Source organism: Orcinus orca, chromosome 5, assembly GCF_937001465.1.
Source record: "Orcinus orca chromosome 5, mOrcOrc1.1, whole genome shotgun sequence".
In the NCBI taxonomy this organism is placed as follows: domain Eukaryota; kingdom Metazoa; phylum Chordata; class Mammalia; order Artiodactyla; family Delphinidae; genus Orcinus; species Orcinus orca.
In genome coordinates, this window is record NC_064563.1 from 44,776,948 (window position 1) to 44,794,123 (window position 17,176).

Sequence of the window (17,176 nt, forward strand, 5' to 3'; positions counted from 1 at the left end):
TAGTTGAGACAGACATAAAAACTTTTTTATTTTTTCACAAAAGCTTTTTATGCTGATGTTCTTACGTATCATTTATTGACAATCCAATCCTGTTTAACACTTTCCCATCTCATTTCAGGGTTTGTCAAGAGCCTGCTGGGACATTTTTCACAAGCCATTTTGGACCAATTCCTTGGCAAGCAAATGAAATCTCTTTGGAGGGTGGCAGGCCAATGGTGGCCAGATCAGGAGAATCAGACTGTGATTCTCTGTTTGGTGCCAAGAGGGCCCATGCTCCCCTTTACACTTGGTTCAGATGGCTCCCCTCTTTGTGTGTGTGTGGTTTGATCATTGCCTCCCCCTCTGAGCCCCTCCTGCCCACTCATTTTTCCTACTTGCAGTTTGCGTGAATGATGGGCAGAACTTAGGACTGGGATGGAACTCTGTAACAAGCAGGCGAGACAGACATGCTCCTTGGTCGATGGGAGCATGCAGTCAAAACCAGACATCACCATATGCTAAGTGGAAGACCTACAGATAGAATACTAAAACCCCACACAAATAGGAAAGCAGTATTTACATGGCGCAGCCAGTCCAGGGTCAAGTACGTCTGAGCATAAAGAGAGATCGGAGCTGGGAGAAATACCAGGCGTGTGTACCTGCATTCAGAGAGCACTTGGGCCCCATTAACATACCTACACTGAATGTCTAGTATAGAAATGGTTGAGACATCATTCTCATATCTGATACCAGATTTCTTCATCTTTAATGAGAGTGCATACAGCACAGCAGTTAAAGCCCAGGCTTTGGATCCAAAAGCCCAGGCTCTGGACCCAAACATATCCAGGCTCAGATCCTACTTCCCTGAACTATACTTTTCTCAAGCCAAATGGGAATAATAACAATACCTCCCTTCCTAAGATAACTGTAAAAATTAAATGAAAATATGCACATAAAGTACTGACTATAATGCCTAGCACATCCAGAGAACTTAAAAATTTTAAGCAATTGTCATCATATATTAGCTTATAGGTGAATTTCTTTTTTTGGCTACTTGAAATAAATGGTTAGAGATTGAATCAGTTTCCTTGAATCTCCAGCAATACCAGCAAACATACTGATAACATTAATTCCAACACTGTGATTATAATATGTTTATTTTTTATTTATTTATTTTTTTTGCGGTACGCAGGCCTCTCACTGTTGTGGCCTCTCACGTTGCCGAGCACAGGCTCCGGACGCACAGGCTCAGCAGCCATGGCTCACGGGTCCAGCCACTCCGCGACATGTGGGATCTTCCCGGACCGGGGCACGAACCCGTGTCCCCTGCATCGGCAGGCAGACTCTCAACCACTGCACCACCTGGGAAGCCCTATAATATGTTTATTTTAAAAGTGAGTTTCATGAGTTTTTAAAAATTCCACCTATCGTTGTCTTTATTTTTATTTATTTATTTTTGTCCTGTTAAGGATACTTTTTTTTTTGTAATTCATATATTTGAAAGTCCTTGTAGAAATTATCATAATCTTACTCATTTCTTTAGTTTAACATTTCTGAAGTAGCTAGCACATAATAGTGTTTCTTTAGAACAGTAACTTGTCATGTGTTGAAATTATACCTTAAAAGCATAAACTTCTATAAAATATTAGAGCCCATTTTAGGTGAAGTCATTTTCTTCTTTCAATAATTCTGTGTGTGCAAAGATTTAAGACCAGAGGCAGTAAAATTCATAGTCTGAAAGGGCTATCAATCTTCAGGTAGCCTGAAGGACATAACACATTGTTAATGTTTAATAATAATGTATCTTATCATTAACACTGACTTCTTCTTTGCTTTTAGAGTGTTTTAGAGAATCTTCAATGGATGTGCCACCTTGTGGGGTTAGTTGTACCAAGAACTTGAATATGGAAGCCACCGATGTTCACAGCGTCATCACTGAGGTCTTTGCACACCAAGTCGATCTCAGTAGATTCCAGGATTGGTTAATTCAGTGCTAGATCACCAAGGACCCAGATTCTATCTTTCCATTCTGCTATTTCCAGTGTGTCACCTTTATCCTCAGGCTGTCTGCCTTTCTCATAACTTCCCAACCAGGCCTAAGAGTGTCCGAAGGGAGAAGAGGTGTCTGGCTTACGCATCCTTTTTTTTTTTTTGCGGCACGCGAGCCTCTCACTGCTGTGGCCCCTCCCGCTGCAGAGCACAGGCTCCGGACGCGCAGGCCCAGCGGCCACGGCCAACAGGCCCAGCTGCTCCGCGGCACGCGGGATCCTCCCGGACCGGGGCACGAACCCGCGTCCCCTGCATCGGCAGGCGGACTCCCAACCACTGCGCCACCAGGGAAGCCCTATGCATCCTTTTTTAAACTTTTTTCTATGAAAGAAAAGGATTTAGCTTTCTTCTCCGCACCATATAATGCCCCTTCCTAGTCCCCCATCCTCCCATCAGAGTCACATCACAACTCTGATTAGAGAGATAGTCAGTGTTTACATTCTGATGACTATTTGGACTTTATTCAAACTGAGTCAGAAGTTGTACTATGATTTATATTCCCTTTCCTCTACAACTTTGTGTATCCCCTAAAATTAACAATTACCTATTTTTATTTGCTTATTTTTCAATGTACTTCCTAGCAATTTGACTGCAAATTCTCCATTAATCCTCTAAATTCCTCTCAAGATGTTTGGAGACATTGGCTATCTATCAGATCATATTCCTGAGGAATTTTCTTTCGGAAACTTCTGACTTGTTCTGATCTGGGCTGGCTGCCATTTGGGGGTCTTTCTTTAACATCAACCTAGATGTTCTCTTTCCCTGTCTCTTCTTTCAGCAGTTTTCTTTCTTGGTTTACTCCTTAGTTTCTGTGGTGCACACCCTCCAGTCACCTCCCTAAAAAGGAGTGGATCAGAGGTAAATTTATGAGATCTTGACAATGTCTCTGTCTTATCTTCATTTGATTGATAGTTTGGTGGGTATAAAATTACAGGCTGGAAATCATTTTGCTTCTGATATTTTTGAGGACATTTCTCTACTTTCTTTTAGTTCCCAGTTTTGCTGTTGAAAAATCCAGAACTATTCTGATTCATGACTCTCTTTTGCACAGGCTGTTTTCTTTCCCCTGTAGAAACTTGTAAGATCTTACCCGTGTCCTCTGTGCTGTGAAATGTCTTGAGACTATGTGTTGACTTGAGTCTATTTTCATCTATGTTGATGGTCACTCAGCTTTATTTCCTTTAGTTCTAGGAAATTTTGTTGAACCATTTCCTTGATGATTTCTTTGCCTCCGTTTTTTTCCAGTTCCACCTGATGAATCTTTTTTTTATTTGCCAATGTAATGAGCAAAAAAATAAATAAATTTTAAAAGGCTCAATTTTCATTTCTGTGGTTCCTAGTGATGTAGCCTATCTTTTCATACTACCTTTACTATCTTTATTTCCTAGGTTAATTATCTCTTGTATCCTTTGTCCATTGCATTCTCTTCCTTTCTAGCAGGTCTATATTTAAAACTGAGGGGAAAAAACCTAGCCTATGTTTAAGTAAAAGATTCTTCAACCATTATAAAAGTAAAACAAGAAGAAACAAAGGAAGAAAAGAGCTTAGGTAGTCCCACCCCAAAGACAGCCAGCCACAGTGGATATTTTGGTGTTTTCTTCCATCCTCCTTTTCTTTTCTTTCTATGCATATGATTTTGGACTGTGCTGTTATCTGACAAAGTTGTGATCAGCTTGTTTGTACAATTGTGTGCCCTACAATCCTACCTTTATTTTGAAACCTCTAAAGAAGGCACTTTGGAAGGTGTGAGTCACTCAGTCCTTTTAAAAATTTTTTTATCAAGGCGTTTTCTCCTATAAAATCCTAATTTTCACTCTGCCCACACAGCACTTGCTCTGAAATCAAGGCAGGGAAAAGGCTGCACCTCTGGGGACATGTGTAACTGGAAAATCTTAAAATAATTCTGTGAGGAAAGGGAGTGAGTTTAAGATAAAAGTTGTGAATCTCTAAGTTTCCAAGCTCAGGAATTCCCCACTCTTGGGACAGCTTCCTGATTGCTCTTTCTTTCCCGCACGAACTGTGCCCAGACCCTCTCACTCTCCCCATCTAAGACCCAGGTCCTTGCGTCACCTCTCCTCCTTCACTGCCCGTTCTAGATCCCGGTGGTCCAGGTATTTCCTGACTCACTTCCTTGAAGTCTCACTGCCCAGCCACACATCCTCACCCACTCCTGGTCCACACTCCCAATTCCCTCCACCCTGCACAATCATTTCTTTTGCTCCTCATTACACACATTATTGTGATTATTCCTTATGCTGTGGCCCCTCCCCACCCCACTCTCACATTTAGGGATCTTAGTTATTGTTCACTGATGTATCCAAGAATAACTAGGACAGTGCCTGGTACACAGTATGTGTCAAAAAGTATAAGTCTTGCTGAGAGAATAAATGATTCCTCAAACCAGCACCCTAGATACTTTTACCACCCTGGTTTTCTCCCACCTTGATTGTGTCGACTTCCAAACTTGAATTTACCCAACACCCATTTTCTCAGCCTCTCATGCTGTGGCTTCTGCTATTTTCAGGCTGCTGAGAGCTGCTGGAGAAAATCACAGATGTCTGCCAAGTGGATCCACCACAAAAATCATATTGCTGAACCTCATATGTGCCTTTAATCGTGCCTAACAATCTTTGTATGTATCTCACGTTGCTTCCCTAGCAAATTCCACACTGTGATGTTCTAAGACATCTTTCCTTTTCGAATTTGCAAAGAGTCAGACTTGTGGCCCAACCATAGCCAATGTTCAGGCTTGAGCAATTGTTTTCATTTTTGTAACAGGTTCTTTCCAGCTCTTATTTTTTCTCTATTCTTGTTGGCCTCTTTCCCTCACCTACTTCTAACCTAGGCAATCTTGCTGAACTTTAAATCTACTCACAAGCTGCCTTAGATCATTTTGTTTTAACAGAGAGGGTTATAAGTTTGTTGTTGTTGATTTTTTTAATGTTCTTAGATGATTTTAAAGCTTTTTGTAGCTTAATTTTGATGGCCATGTCATATTCTAATATATGATAATGTACTTGCCTTTACTAGTGTTGGACATACACATATTATTCCATTTATTTTATCATAAAAACCTAGGCACATAAATCTTTATTTTGCATTTCTGCAAATTCCTTATGGTAGATTCCTAGATTTATTGGAGTCAAAAGGTATAAGCATTTTAAGACTCATGATAAATGTTGCCAAATTTCTTTTCAGAAAAATGGTACTGATTTATGTTCCTACCAGTCACGGTGATCATTTCATTATACCCTCACCAGTACTAGCATTCTTGTTTTATCATTTTTTTCCAACTGGATAGACAAAGAATGTTTCATTTTAACTGCATCTCTTTGGACATTTGTGAATATGACATTTTTCACATATTCATTAACTATATGTACTTTTCTTTTTGTGAATTGTCTATTAAATATTTTCCCCATTCATCTGTTGAGGTATTCATGTTCTTGGTCATTTTATCTGTTTACTTGAGAAATTTATGGCAGTAATTTTGTGTAATGTTTACTAGAAATAATTTTCCAGCTTGATAATTGTCGTTTTATTCTTTTTGTTCTCTTTTGCTTCTTTATATGTACACACTGTTTTTAAATCTTGTTAGAGCTATGTATCTTTGCCTTTGGGGTCTTTGCATTTGTTTCTAACCTTGGAGAGTCTTCTCTGATCCAGAAATTTGAAATTGTCTTCCAGTTTTAATTTTTAATAGTTTGACATTTATAAAAGTTATTCTTCATATACTGGCATGCATTATGATATAAATTTTTTCCCCAACTAGCCAACCACTTGGTCCAGTTTTGGAGTTTTAACTGGACCAACAAATAATATCCTTTCCCCTTCATGAGTTAGAAACCAATTAAGAGAAAAAGACAATGCAGGCCGATGTGGTCTCCTTTATTTCTGGATAAAGCTGATTAGAATATGTAATTTAAGATTAAACCGCCAAAATAGTCTGTTAATACACCTCACCCCTGGATTAAGCTGTCTGGGCCACCTGCACCCAGGCCCTGCTAGACCACAGTGAATCCCCAAAGGGCAGAAACAGGAACTTCCTCAATAAGGGGCCACAGAGCAGAGGGCAGAACAGCACTCAGCTTCTCTGCAGCCCAGCAGATCCAAGAGAGATCGGGTCTGAGCCACTCACACTCTATTTCTTCTAAACTCATCAGTGAGGTGTTTTCCTCCTCCTACCCTAGGGAATAGAAAGTGACGGCTTGGGAGAGAAGTGGGATGTGGGACTCTAGTTGAAGACCCGTGCACAGAAACACACACTTAGCTACACTTTCCCTCCAATCCTTCCTCCTACCCCCACCAATAAATATCTAGGACCATTCATTGGAGAATCCCCCACTTCCGTCCTGTGCTGTGTACCATCTTTATCATCATCATATATATTCTATGGGCTATTTCTGGCCTATCTATTCTGTTTCCCTAAACTATACTAGCAGTAGAAATAAACTGAAAACATTATTGTTCCTTTCTGTTGTCTTTTACTTTCTGGGAAAACGAATCCCTCTCCACCATCCACATTTTTTTTTCTCAAAGTGTATTAGTTGCCCACGTGCCACACCTACTGAGCCCGCGCACCTAGAGCCCGCGCTCCCCAACAAGAGAAGCCACCGCAACGAGAAGCACGCTCATTGCAACGAAGAGTAGTCCCTGCTCGCTGCAACTAGAGAAAAGCCCACACACAGCAACACAGCCAAACACAGCCAAACATAGATAAATAAAATAAATAAATTTATTTTAAAAAATGTATGAGTTACTTTTGCTGGTTGTCCTCTAGCTGCACTTTAGAATGATTTTGTCATATTCCAGAAATAACTCTATTGGGATTTTGATTGGAGTTATAACTATAAATTAATTTGGTAGGAAATTGACATCTTTATAATATTCAGTTCTCCCATCCAAGAACACGGTATGGTTCTATTTACTGAAGTCTTCTTTTATACTTTGTAGTAAAATCTTGTCATTTATTCATATAAATCTCTCATATTTCTTGTTAAGGTATTCCTAGGTATTTCATCTCTTTTGTTGCTATTGGGAGTGCAATCTTTTTTTCTGTTATGTTTCCTCACTCATTATAGTTAGTAAATAGAAAATCCGGTAATTTTCAGATATTTATCTTAACATATATGCATGTATCTTTCATATATTAAGTCATTCTTCTCACTCTTTTATTCATGTCAATACTTTCTTCCTTTGGCTTTCCAGACGGGAGCTTTCCAGTTGGTACGCTGCATGCGGTCCACTGCTGTGCCGAGAGGGGGACTCGGGTGCTCTATAAGACACTGACTGCCCAGCAGTCAGGCAGGGTCTGGTGCGGCCACTTGTAACTAATCACCTACATTCAAGAAGCTCCTTGGAGGCTCGAGAGAGAGCCCTAAGCAGAGGAGCTCTGATTGTGTGAGATCACTATTAGCAATGAGCAGAACCGGCCACATCCCGCACACCTCGCTTTGCGGCAACCTGTTAAGCAAGCTCAAGGGTGCCCTCCAGCCAGGATGCCCCCTCTGTGCCAGCTGCAGAGCACATCTCTGCCTTGTGGCCCTAGGACCATGGAACTGCTGGAGGGGTTTGGGTACCAGGTGCCCATGGTGCCCAGATCACAGCCCAAGGGGGCTCAGGGCAGGCACTTCACAGGTGGCAGCTTGGAATCTTGGTCGTGACACAGGAGATGCTGCCACGTATTTGTGCTGATGGATTCTCTTAGTGACATTCAAGCTACTTGCAAGGTGACTGCTCTAATAACACCTGTCTTTTCCTCACATTAGAGCTTCGTCACTACTTTGAAGTACATGATATGAAAAAGCTATATTGTTTTGAAAAATCTATTTGCATCATCACAAATTCCAATATCACATCTGTCTATAAAGCAGAAACTAACACACCATTGTAAAGCAATTATACTCCAATAAAGATGTTAAAAAAAAAGAAAAAAGAATGAAAAAACTGTTAGATTTTCCTGGCAACTATTATAAATTTTTTAAATTAAATTAAATATTCTAAATTAGCAATTTATATGAACAAAGTTTCTCATTCGTGTTGACTAGCAAGAGATGATCATTAAAAAGTCAACACCAAGAAATGCTGATGACCCCTTATATAATCTTATATTAATCTCATATTAAAGATTTAGGCATATAATCTTATATTAAAGTTACATCCAGAGAAGTAAACCTAAGTATCTAGGTAAATAATCTGAGAATATTTTACATGGAAGTTTTATATAAATTCAATATTGAATATCTTTTGTAATACATTATGTTTTATTTTTATTACCATAACTATATAATATAAAAACACACTAAAATTTTTTCACCAAGCCACAGATAATTGCCTGCAAATCCCCTATGGCTTACTCCAATATATCTTATAGATACTGTCATTTTCTTCAAGGGCCATGTGTGGAAAAGGGCTGAGAATCTCTGTTTTAGAACGGTAAACATATCATCTGCAAACCATGATAGTCATGCACTTTCTTTTGTAATAGACTTGTTATCTCTGCTTTAAGCCATTGCAACAACAAACACGTCCACACAAAAAAAGAAAAAACACACAAAAAAACCAACTGTGGGTTTGATCCAATGACTTCTGCGCCATCAGGCATCCCATTTTTCTCCTGAACCATTAATCTCTTCCTCTCCTGGGCACCTTCCCTTCAGCTTAAAAAAACACGATCAAATTCTCCATCTGAAAAAGGAAGGAATATTCCATCAGCTTTGCATTCTCAAGCAAGTATTTTAGCTCTCACCTTCTGTTCATCACCAAACTTTGTCAAAAAATGTTTATGCTGACTTCTCCTCCTCCCTCTGCCCTCATTTACTCCTCAGTTTACAATAGTCTGGCTCCTGCTCTGGCCATGCTACCAAAATCATCTCAGATGATCATCTCCTTTGTGCAAAACGCTATGGTCTCTTTTCAGTCCTCATCATCCTTGGCTTCTTTGCTGACCACCCTCTTTCCCCATTTTTAAAAGCTATCATTTATTCAGCACTTCTTGTGATTCAGGAATTGTGCTAAGTGCTTTATTTAGATTACTGAATTCAATCTTCATGATAGCCTTATTTTAGATAAGCCTTACTCTAGATAAGCCTTACTCTACCCATTTTACAGATGAGGAAACTGAGACTCAGAAACATAAGCAAAATTCCCCTAGGTCTCACAGTAAGTAAGGGGTAGTATTGGGCATTCATATGTCCAAAATCTTTTCAATCCCTTGTTGTCTTCTATGAAATTTTGTTTGCCTTGTTCTTTAATCTTATCCTGTATCTCTGTGGCTTGTTTCCAAAGTTAGGGAAATTTTCGGGAATTCCCTGGTGGCCCAGTGGTTCGGACTCCAAGCTCCCACTGCCGAGGGCCTGGCTTCAATCCCTGGTCGGGGAACTAAAATCCCACAAGCCACGTGGTGCGGCCAAAAAAAAAAAAAATTAGGGAAATTTTCACGCATTATTCTTGCAAATATTTTTTCTGAAGTTTCCTCCTTCTACTCTCTTTCTGGGACTCTAATGGCATGAATGTTAGATCTTTTGGTATGCTCCCACAGGAGAGAGAGGGGCTATGCTCTTCCTACCGTCAGCAAATCTTTTGTTTTTTTCTCTGTTGTTCAGATTGGATAATTTTCATTGATTTGTCTTCGCATGTACTGACTTTTTCTTCTGTTATATCCATTCTGCTATTCAGTCCATCTGGGGACTTTTTATTTTGGTTATTGTATCTTTTTAGTTCAATATTGTATCTGGTTCTTTTTATATCTTCTATTTCTTTGCTGAGACTTTCTATCTTTCCATTCATGTCAAGACTGCTTACCTTTACTTCTTGGAGCATTTCTCTAATAGCTACTTAAAAGTGATAATTCCAAAATCTGTTGGCTGCTGTCACTTATCTTGTCCCCTGTGAGTTGACATTTCCCTGGTTCTTTGTATGATGAGTAATTTTGGATTGCACCTTTGATACTCTGATTGTTGTGTAATGAGACTCAGGTTCTTGTTTATATCCTATGGAGAATTTTGATATTTCTGTCTTAGCAGGCAATCGATCTGGTTGGGTTCAGGTCACAAGTTCTGACCCGCCTTCTATGGGTTGCAGTTCTAACGACAGTTCGGTTTTCCGAGTCTTTGCAGGCTATTGGGATCTGTGCCCTGTATGTGCCATCCAGTGACCAGTGTGGGACCAGCATGGTGGCCTGTCCCATACTTCAGTTCTCATAGTCTTTGGCAATCTATTTAGGGCCATGTCTATACATGTACAGGCCAAGGGTGAGCACAGGGATTCATAAACAACTTGATGAGGTTGATTTCCTGAACTCTTCTCTCCCCATGATCATCTTATCTTTTCAGTTCCGTGGGGCTTCCCTTTTCAGTCTGGGTGTTTAGCTACCTGGTTCTGCTGTCCACTTCCTACAACATGGAGTGTACATTCCCAGACATGGACTATGCACTCGATATGGTAGGGTCAATTAAGTGCCATGTCCACCCCTGGACCAGTAACAGTCAGCAGGGGCGTCTCCTTGAGCTGATGGCTTACACCAATTAGGACACTCCTAAGGGACTGAGGATGATTGACATTTGACAAAACTGGGCTCTGTGAAGAACAGAGACATGGCCGTCGGGTAGACAACCAGTAGTGTTTAGCCAGTGCTTCTTTCCTCCTTTTCTTCCCTAAACCACTAAATGTCAGCACCACCCTCCCAATCACCCAAGCTTAAAACCTCAGAGTTTTCTTCCCCTCTGTGCTTCTCCTCCCCATCCTGTAAACATCCAGGCAGATGCTCAGCCTAAACATGCCTCCTCATCAAGGCCTCTCTCTTTGATCCTGTCTAGCCACATTTTAATTTTAATTTAAAAAAAAAATTTTGGCCGTACCCTGTGGCATGTGGGATTTTAGTTCCCCGACCAGGGATCAAACCCACACCTCCTGCATTGGAAGCACAGAGTCTTAACCGCTGGACCACCAGAGAAGTCCCCTAGCCACATTTTAAAGCTCTCCTTTCCTGCTTCAGATTTCCCTTCTCTGTGGTTAGCTTCTAAAAGCAGAGAGGAACTGATCATCAAACCCCCCTGGCCTACAGAAGAAAGTCCTCAGCACTGTGATCAAGGCCTCCCCGCATCTGCCCTAACTTCTATGCCTAGGGTCACACGACACCCCTCTACCCCCCAACACTCCACCAGCTGCATTGGACTAAAAGTCAGTCCTTAAACATACCCTGTATTTTGTGCCTTTTGTTCCAGCTGTGTCCTCCTAAAAGACCCTTCTACGCAATCACAGGATTCAAGGCTCAGCTGAGACACCATGAAGACTGAGACCACACAGAGTTAGCATTCATCTCCCTTTCCCCCGAGGCCTTGTGGACATTTCTACTGTAGCTCTTGATCGCGATGCCTTGAGTTGCACTGTTGTCTCCTTCATTACAGCATGAGCTACTTAAGACGTGAGACCCATTCTCGTTCTCTTTTGTAGCCTCTGCAGTTCCTGGCCCAGTACCTCAGACACAGTAGATACTGAAGACATGGTTGTTTCATTAGATTCAGTTAAATGGACTTGACTCTATAGGCTCTGGTATAACTTCTTGGGATCAAACCAATCTAGAAAAATAACTTTCTCCTTTTAATAAGCTTCTGTGGGTGTTTTATTCAGAAGGGCATTTAATAGAAATTATTCTCTCCCCAACGTAGGTGAGCTGGGTGCTCACCTCTATGCCACTATAGCTCCCTGTACCCCTCATTTTATATCATGCATCATTTTTCAATTACTTGATTAGTATCTGTTTCCCCACCTCACGCTTTCATATCATTCTTTGAAGGCAGGGACTAATCTTTCTTTTTCTCCACTGTATGTCTGACACCTACCACAGTTTCAGGTTTGCAGAAAGCACCCACAAGTATTTATTCTTTGAATGGAGTTGAGTAAATAAGGGCTACTGAGAAGAGATAAACAGAGGTTTATTGCATTGCAAACTGCAGTGATAAGAAATAAATTCAGACATCTAGAGTCAACTGACCAAGAGAAAAAAGAAAACACCATATATAGTCTACGTTTATCAAGACAACCTTTGCCTTTTCCTTCTCCCATTCTCTTTCTCCCTCTTTCTTAATTTCTCCAATTCTTTATTCTCCCTCCTTGTTTGTACATGGGGATGGGGCTGCCAGTTGTCCCCTCATTTCCATTCTCATCTTCTTACACGTGAATAGAGTCTCTAGCTTGTCATAAGGCCACCTAAGTAAAGCTGACATTTCTTAGCCCCCTTTGTGGCTTGGTGTAGCCATTTGACTAAGTTCTGGCCAGTGGGATGTAAGTAGAATGAGGTATGCAACTTTGGGACTATACCCTTGAGAGAAAACTGTGTGCTCTCCCTTTCCATCTCTCCCCTTCCCAACAGCTGAAATGCAGATGTGCTGGCTGGAGCCAGAACAGTCACGTTGGCCCACAAAATAGAAGCTGCATGTTAAGTGTAGTAAGAAGATCAAAGAAGCCGGATCCCTAACTCCACGTAGCCACCAGACCCACCCTGGCTGCTTCTACCCACATTGTTAGGAAAGTGACCTAGAGAAATGTCTATTTTATTAAACTTTGTCTCTAAAATAACACCAATACTTACCTCCTTAATAATACAATGCATGGCCATTTTTATGGCCATTTTTCCCAATAGAAAGAAAAAAAAAAGATAAAGGTACCTTTGAAAAATCCTACTCATAGACCAAAACTCTTGGCTATACACCATGTGACAATACTTCTATCATCTGGAACCTACCTCCAGAAGAGAATGATATGGGCTGTCGGTGCACAATATCTCATTTCCAAAGGATAATATGTTACCACAAAGGAATTAATGCAAGCAAAAGACATTTTGCAAAAATTTTATGTCTTGCTCTGTGTCTTGAAAAATTATGGATACTTGCTACTTTGGGATATTTCTATTAAAAAATAAAGTTGACCTTTCAGTGTCTAAATGAGAAAGGAAATGTTATAATTGGATGTCTACTGAGAATCATCTTGGTTATAAGAAAGGGGTTAGACTATAAGCATTTGGACTTTTGGGACAAAAGAAAAACATTACTGATTATTATTTAATGTTACCTTGAGTAGATAGCAAAAAGGATTCTATTGAAAAAGCCCTTTGAATTATGTTTGTCTCTCAGAGTTCTGAATCTTTCATTCACTTCTCAATAAAAATAAGTAACTACTTAATTTATCGTCTGGCAAAGCGAGGGGAATTATTGGCCCAGAATCCCCCTAAAACACCTAGAGTAAGTACTGAAATGTGTGCATTTCGTTAATTTAGCCACTGAGAGCTTTGATTACTTATTCATATTTATGCAACTTTTCAAACTTATTGATAACAATAACTTCATATTTTGTATTTTTTTAAAAAAGTAGTCTCTTAGCATTCTTAGATTTAACCTCATGGTTTCTAATATCCATGAAAAACTTGGGAAGTATATGGTATGATATTACATAATTGCTGCAGTTCACAATGGAAATTGGATCCTAGAATGATCTATTTGACAGTTCACAATGTCTGGGAACGTTCAGGATCTCACCTCTCAGCATTATGACTGTCCTGTCTCTTCAGCAGGAAGCTTGCCTGGTTCTATAGACTTTGTTCATCAAGAAATCTGATGAAGGTTTCCTTCTATAGAGTCTAGGGTTTGTGGTTCCTGAAGGACAAAGAGAAGAGACTATTTCCTTTCAAAGCCCTTTTGTTAGTCCTTATTGACAATAGAGCAAATCGAGTGTTAGTTACTGGTCCCTCTTCCTTACAAATCATTCCCTTGTTGAAGGGACAGAGCAAATATTACTGGTAGGTGTGCAGTTTGGAAGGAGACTATCACTCAAGAGATCTCAAATGAGTAAAGGCCCTTCACAGTGGCTTCCGAGCGTTCATTGCTCTGTTCAAGAACCTAGCACATGAAAAAAAAAAAAAAAAAAGAAAGAAAAAAGGGCTTCCCTGGTGGCGCAGTGGTTAAGAGTCCGCCTGCCGGTGCAGGGGACACGGGTTCGTGCCCCGTTCCGGGAAGATCCCACATGCCGCGGAGCGGCTGGGCCCATGAGCCATGGCCGCTGAGCCTGCGCGTCCGGAGCCTGTGCTCCACAACGGGAGAGGCCACGACAGTGAAAGGTCCGCGTACCGCAAAAAAAAAAGAACCGAGCACAGGGTCATGTACACAGCAGGTGCTCAACAAATATCTGCTGAATGAATAAACAAATAGATTCAGTGCATAATGCAAGAAAACGTAAGAAATACTTCCTGCCTTCAAAGAGTTTACCAGTCATACACATTACTTAAATTAAAAGAAACATACATACACATTACTTAAATTAAAAGAAACCAATTTCCTAAGAAGCAAAGGATTAGTACAGATTTTAAGTACTGTAGCTTTCCTGGAAGGTCATTCTCTAGGGCACAGAATGAAAAAGGTGATAGGGCAAGAACTGGGGCTGTGTGTGGAAGGCTCGAGCTGGCTGGCTGAGAGCTTGGAGTCTGCTGTGGGTCACAGGGAGCTACTGTGGTTTGCTCCATTGGAGGAGACAGACAGGAGGGGGCAGGGAGACCACTTGGGGGCAACCGCTATCTGGTCCACGTGACCAGGAAAGAGTCTCAATTAGGGCAGTGGCGGGGCAATGGAGAAGAGGAATGACAACATCGAGAAGGACAGCGAACGTCCCCTGTGGGCGCCAAGAGGTAAACCCGCAATACCTCTTCCTGGAATTTCAGCTGGTGAGTCAGTCAACCGTGGGCTGCTTTGACACAGGGTGGACTAAAATCATCTCTAGAGTAGAAAAAACCTTTTTATAAAACAGCTCTATTAGCTTTGTTTACATTTTTTTCGGAAACACACAAGGTCATTTATTTTAAAAAATACACAAAGTATACAGAAACAATAAAATGTACCCCAAATCCCACTCCCACCCACCAAGATTACTGCTATTATTTTAGTGAATACCTTTCCTCACATTCTTCTATGCACAGATACATACAAAGTACGAAAGAATCTTATTAAGATGCAATCATTCCATATATGCTGTTCCTGAATCAATTTTCCTTCCCCCCTAACATGTTGTAAACATTGTTCCATGTTGATCAATATTGACTTACATATAACTATGTCAATTTGTTTGCCTATATCACAATGTTCCACTAATGGATATTTAGATTCTCACTCTGTGTGTTACTGTAAACAATCCTGCGATTAACCTTATTATGTATATTATTTTTCAACTGTATGATTATCTCCTAATGCAAATCTAAGAAGTTGGATTGGCTAGGTCAAAGGTATGTATCATTTTATGTTTTGATACATATTCCCAAACCATATGGGATACAAAACCCTCCAGAAAAGTACATTCATTTATTTATTTACTCAATAACTATTTTTTGAGCACCTACTATGTACCAAACATTGTTCTATATGCGGGGAATACAATAGTGAATAAAATGGACAAAGTCTCTGCCCTCGTGGAGTATACATTCTAATGCAGGACAATAAGCAATAAACAAACAATTAAACATATAATATATTGTCAAATAGTGGTAAGTGCTAGGAAAGCAAAATAAAACTGAGTAGGGGGCTGGAGAGTCCCAGGGGGCAGGGGGAAGGAAGAGAGTGTTTTACATAAGATGGCAGGGAAGAGACTATGAGAAAGAGACATGGGATCCAATGTGTGAATGACCATGGGGACAGTGGTGCAGAGAAGGAACAGGAAGGGCAAAACATCTGACGTGGGAACATGCCTGGCGTGTTTCATGGCCAAAAAGCCAGTGTCTCTGGAGCAACTCGAACAAGAGGGAGAGTTGTGGGAGATGCCGGTGGAGAGGTGGCCAGGTCAGAGCAGAGAATTAGGGATGAGAACTTGTAGAGGTGTTCTAACTGATTATGATATTGGCCGAAGGAATCTGAGATTCTAGTCTGAGACTTTTAAAAGGAGAAGGAGAAAGAAGGAACTGGGTCTGCTTTAGTTTGTCTTACCACTTCTCAGTCTTCTATTCATTAGACCCTGCTTAGTGGACGTCTGCACTCTTTCTCCCTCACCACTGCCCACCCAACCCCGCTTTCCCACTTATAAACGGCATCTTTCCCACTTATAAACAGTTCCGGCAAGGAGGGAACACAGGTAGGACTTCATACCTGAGAGGTGATTTAAGCTTCCCTTATGTTCATTATGCAGGTCTTACCTCACAATACCTCCCAACTTCAATCAGATTTGAAAACTCCTTTTGCCAGCCTCTTAACTACGCTGAGAGATTCTCTGCTCCCCTGATTGGAGACCCTCTGTCACCCTAACAAAAACTCAGGCAGCCTCGTGGGCTTATCATGGCTGACTTATACTAACTTACCCAAGCCCTCCTAACACAGAATTTTTAACATGGAAGGTGGTCTATAAATATTTGCTGGATAAACAAAAGAATGTATGCACAATTTTTCTCTGAAGGCGTCTTTACTTTGTAGGAGCTCTATTCTACTACTTTGATTAGCATCAGTTTCAGAGGATACATTCTGACCATGTTCTCCATGTTTTGATGCACTTTGATTACAGCTCCCTAAGCCCTGCCTTTGAGTGTCTCCTTACCATCTGCTGGGAAGGTCCAGGGGATTTAAATGTGCCTAAGGAGAGCACTTATAGACAATGCTTAGGGCAAGCCTTGAGTAAACTCAGGGCTTCACTCTTTTCCAAGATATTTGCCTGTGATGATGATTTCTTCTACAGTGATATTCGAGAAATTGCACAGCGAAAAAGGACTAAGTTAGAGCAAAACAAATTTTTTTAATTAAAAGCAAAAGGTGATTTGCTGACAATGGAAATTGCAATGTTGGTTAATTTACTGTTCTTCAGTTTAAACAAAATTAATAATAGCGTTTTCTTCTGGTTATAAAAGTACTTCGGGGGCTTCCCTGGTGGCGCAGTGGTTGAGAGTCCGCCTGCCGATGCAGGGGACGCGGGTTCATGCCCCGATCTGGGAAGATCCCACATGCCACGGAGCGGCTCGGCCCGTTGAGCCGTGGCCGCTGAGCCTGCGCGTCCGGAGCCTGTGCTCCGCAACGGGAGAGGTCTCAACAGTGAGAGGCCTGCATACCGCAAAAAAAAAAAAAAAAAAAAAAAAGTACTTCGTACTCATTCTAGACAAAATTTTAAATATCAAAAAGCATAAAGGAGA

General features: G+C 40.8%; 1 long non-coding RNA gene across 3 annotated transcripts in view; it reads right to left on the minus strand.

The window, feature by feature from the left end:
• Window positions 1-2,125: 2,125 nt before the first annotated feature.
• LOC117197478 (uncharacterized) overlaps window positions 2,126-17,176 on the minus strand; it is a 30,599-nt gene continuing 15,548 nt past the window's right edge. Inside the window, exons 2-5 of one of the 3 annotated variants that reach the window (XR_007477651.1) lie at window positions 14,720-14,792; window positions 13,563-13,679; window positions 11,227-11,522; window positions 2,126-8,715 (exon numbers count right to left, since the gene is read on the minus strand). This is a non-coding gene — a long non-coding RNA (uncharacterized LOC117197478). The remainder of the gene's footprint in view (window positions 8,716-11,226; window positions 11,523-13,562; window positions 13,680-14,719; window positions 14,793-17,176) is intronic. The other 2 variants (XR_004478124.2, XR_007477652.1) reach the window with 2 other exon arrangements.